Source organism: Nelumbo lutea, chromosome 1 (genome assembly GCF_056320005.1).
Source record: "Nelumbo lutea isolate HS-2025 chromosome 1, American lotus-T2T, whole genome shotgun sequence".
In the NCBI taxonomy this organism is placed as follows: Eukaryota; Viridiplantae; Streptophyta; class Magnoliopsida; order Proteales; family Nelumbonaceae; genus Nelumbo; species Nelumbo lutea.
The window spans coordinates 176642717-176647521 of record NC_142684.1 but is presented as its reverse complement, the minus strand read 5'-3'; the positions used below and the strand labels follow the sequence as shown (position 1 = coordinate 176647521).

The following is a 4805-nucleotide window of genomic DNA, read 5'->3' as shown; positions in this document are numbered from 1 at the left end:
ACTTGATATAAGTGAATTTAGTTATTTTCAATATTATGTAAAAATATTAAATTATTATTAATTTCAATATTATGTTATAATTATTTTTCTATTTTTCAGAAAATTTTAATTTATTACATAATTTCTTTATTTTAACTATTTAAAATCTTGTTATGTTAAATATATTGTTATTTAAATACTTAAATAATATGTAAAAATATTTAAATATAAAATATTAATTATTTATTGAATTTAATTATCCATAAAATCATAATTTATACTATTATTACATAATTTCATTATTAATTTTGTAATATATTAAAATATTATTAATTTCAATATTGTGTTATCATTATTTTTCTACTTTGAAGAAAGTTCTTTAAATTATTACATAATTTTGTTCTTTTAACTTTTTAAAATCTAGTTTGATAAATATTTAGTTATTTAAATACCTAAATAATATATACAATATTTAATTTTTTAATTTAATTTTATTTATTTAAAGATATTATATATTATTAAATATTTGAAAACATTTAAATTTGTAATCCGAAAAAACATAATTTAAATTGTTAGTACATAATTTCGTGATATATTTGTAAAAATAGAAATTTATTTTTTGTGTTTTTAATAAATAATTTAAAGTATTATATATTTTTGTTAGAATATTTAAATAATTCTTAAATTTTTAAATCTAAACTTTCTTTAAATAGATATAGATAAAAAATAGGGGAGAGGATAAATCGGAATTAAAGATAATTTAGGGGAGGAATTCTCTACTTAATTAGAGATAATTTTGGAGATAAGTAAGAATTGGAGTTAATTTAGAAGATATATAGGAAGTAGAGATAATTTTGGAGAAAGTGGGGGAATTATTTTGGGATAAATTTTAAGAAAAGAGATTATTTAGGTTATTGGGAATTGAAAGTGCATTTCATTGTTATTTCAAAAATGACATGGAATAAAAAAATAAAAAAATCTAAAAAACGAGAAAATTTTTGACCGTCTTGTTTCAATATATATATTAAATAGATAGATTTTCCCATCCAAGTTTCATCAAGAGACTAACAGAAAATTCAAGGGAGGTATTTTCATGTTTTACCCATTTTAGGAAACTAAACCTAGTCGATAATGATTGAGATCCCGCCAAAATGGATTAGATTGAATTTTTTTTTTTTTTTTTTCTGGATAAGAGAAGTTTATCAGTTTGTTGAGTTGGTTAGGCTAAGAAACTCATGTGATTTGTGTTATTATAAATACACACTGAAGCAACATATTTTTTCATTATTTTCATTTGTGTGAAGCGTTCCAATTAAGATGGCGAAGTTAAGTCTTATCATTTGTCTTTCTCTGGCGTTCTTTCTCGTTTCTGCTAGTGCAACAAGATACTTTCCATCTTCACATAGGCGGCAGCAATGGCAGTAACTTCACATTCGTATGCCATCCTACTAGAATGGCCAGCCCAGGTTTTGAGGTTTCCAAATTAGGATTTTGCAACAAGTCGCTTCCATTGGATGTTAGGATAAAAGACTTGGTCGATAGGATGTCTCTATCTGAAAAGGTTAAGCAGCTAGTACACCGTGCAGCAGAGGTCGAAAGGCATGGCTTACCCAAGTACCAATGGTGGTCGGAGGCTCTTCATGGTGTTGCCAACGTAGGTCCCGGAGTTATTTTTTATGATGTTGTTCCCGGTGCAACAAGCTTTCCGACCGTCATTCTCACCACAGCATCCTTCAATGCTTCTCTCTGGAAGACTATAGGCCAGGTGATACACACACACACACTTCAGTACTGCATGCGTCTTTCAAGTAGTTCTGTTTCTGGGCATTATAAATGGATCGAAATTTTGAAAATTTTCTTCTCGATCATCGACGAATGAATGAATGATTTATTGTATTACGTACTTGTGTTGAGTTATAGGTTGCGTCCACTGAAGCCAGAGCTATGTTCAACTTGGGTCATGGTGGATTGACTTACTGGAGCCCAAACATCAATGTTGCAAGGGATCCCAGATGGGGAAGAGTGATGGAGACACCAGGTGAAGACCCATTTGTTGGGGGTACTTATGCTGTGAACTATGTGAGAGGGCTGCAAGATGTGGAGGGAGAGGGAGTTCGCACAAGACTTGAACTCCAGGCCTCTCAAGGTGTCTGCATGTTGTAAACACATTACTGCTTATGATATTGATCACTGGAATGGAGTTGATCGCCACACTTTCGATGCAAGGGTAAGAATAATAACATCATCACTAGTGATTAGTCATGAAATTAATTAAATGTTGATATATAAAGAAAAAAAAAAGTAATAAGTTATATAATTCTCATCGATCGATCTCAACTTGTGAAGGTTACGGAGCAAGACATGACGGAAACGTTCCAACGTCCGTTTGAGATGTGCGTCAAAGAAGGTGATGTCAGTAGTATTATGTGCTCTTTTAATCGTGTTAATGGCATCCCCACTTGTTCTGATCCAAATCTCTTGAAGGAGACCGTAAGAGGCGAATGGGGTCTTCATGGGTAAGTACGTAGTTAATTAGACTAACTTAATTATTGGGTGACTGGCCTATATATATTTCATATATAACAACTCTTAACAATATATATTATATTCACAAGTGATTTATTATTGTTCTGAATGAAGGTACATCGTGTCTGATTGTTATTCAATCGATACCATTGTGAACGATATGAAATGTCTTGGTGAAGCCATTTCTCAGTCGATGCATGCAGGTAAGTACTAGTGGATCGATCTCCACACTAGCCCAAATTAATCAATCACAACTACTTCCTAATTAATAAATTATTGATGGATGGATGGATGAATATTAATGTAATATTCATTAATCTCAGGGTTGGACTTGGAATGTGGGTGGTACTACTCCAGCCATGGCGTGGAGGCCAGCAAAAAGGGAATGATTAGTGAAAGGGAGATAGACAAGGCGTTGAGCAGTCTTTATGTGGTTTGGATACTTTGATGGTAGCCCATCTTACATGACTCAATAATGACAACAACTCTTTGCCTCTCAACACTAATACCCATAAAAACATTGCTGTCATTGGACCCCATGCCAATGCTACCATATCCATGCTTGGAAACTATGCAGGTATTATATAAATATAGCTAATTTATTTATTAATTATCAAATTAATGCTTTAATTCTCCCTTCTCCCTTAATTAAAGATAATTAATTGCTTAATTTTATTTTGTTTTGTTAAATAATATAGATTCATTAGGATATTCATTATATATGCATCCAAACTGTGTCTGTGTGTATAGGTATCCCATGCAGTACGTTTCTCCTAAAGATGATCTCTCCGCATTTGGTAACCTTACTCATGAGAAGGGATATGCCGATGTTGCTTGCAAGAATAATAGCTTCATTTTCTCAGCCATGGAAGCCGCAAAGAAGGCAGATGCTACTGTTGTTGTTGTTCGGTTGGATTTGTCAATTGAGGCCGAGTTTGTGGATCACCTCAATCTCTTACTCCCTGGCTACCAAACCCAACTGGTGAACCAAGTTGCATCCGTTGCCAAGGGTCCTGCTATTCTTGTGCTAATGTGCTCTGGCTCTATCAACATTTCTTTTGCTAAGAACAACCCTAACATTGGAGCCATTCTTTGGGCTGGTTATCCTGATGAGGAAGGTGGACGTGCCATTGTTGACATTGTTTTTTGAAAATACAGTCCTGGTAGGGTTTTATTTTTTTTCTTTTTTTTTCTTTTTCACTTTAATTAACTAAAATCCTGGCCGACCACTTATATAATATAGTTGTTTTTAATAATTACATTGATTTTTTTTTTTATTTTTTATGTTTCAGGAGGAAAATTACCAACTACCTCGTACTCAGCTGATTATGTGAATGCATTGTCGATGTCACCCATGCAGCTAAGACCTAATGATAAGTTGGGTTATCCCGGAAGAACCTACAAATTCTACAATGAAACAACTGTTTTCCCATTTGAATATGGCCTGAGCTATACCAATTTCAGCTATGAAATAACATCCCCAGGAGGGTCTATTGATATTAAACTGCAGAATAATCAACATTGTTGAGACGTTACTTATGAGGAAGATTCATTTAGACCCCCGTGTTCTGCTGTTTTAGTGGATGATGTGAGTTGTGATGTTGATTATGAGTTTGAGGTTGTTGTTCAAGTCCGGAACAATGGAATATTAGATGGAAATAATGTTGTTATGGTTTATTCCAATTCTCCAGTCGGTATCGTAAGAACACATCAGAGGCAATTAATTGGGTTTGAGAGGATTTTCCTAAGAGCAGGTGAAACCCAAAATGTTAAATTTTCATTCAATGCTAGTAAGAATTTGATAATTGTTGAGAACAATGCTTATCATCTTCTTCCGGCTAGAGAGCACATGATCGTTGTTGGAGATGGAGAGTCTTCAGTTCAAGTTGAAGTGAATTTTGAGGGGCATTAAATTAAGTTAATATATAGTAATAGCATATAGATCATAGTTGATTAGGAAGTTAATCAAAATTATTGTCATTTTTAGTTAGGGGATTTTATTTGTAGGTATAATATAGTGTAAATTAGTGAAATTGGAGAATTTGTGTTTTTATTTTAATTCATTAGTACTAAAATGTCATAGAATGAATTGGTGAAAAGGGAGAAGTAGTCTTTATTTACTTCTATTAATTCTTTGTTGCCATGAAATTGCAAGTACATTCTTGGAAATTGATTTTAATTATAAGTACTTTAACGTGATCGTCAATTTCCATACATGTTTAGTGCTATTATGGGCTCTTGAATGTGTGACGAGTTGTGTTGAAATTTGAGAAATGGTAGTGATATGATGGCACCTAAGA

At 32.6% G+C, this 4805-nt stretch overlaps 1 pseudogene; it reads left to right on the top strand.

The window, feature by feature from the left end:
- The first annotated feature begins 1522 nt into the window (after positions 1–1522).
- Positions 1523–4417, top strand: LOC148879410 (putative beta-D-xylosidase 2; annotated as a pseudogene).
- Positions 4418–4805: the final 388 nt, after the last annotated feature.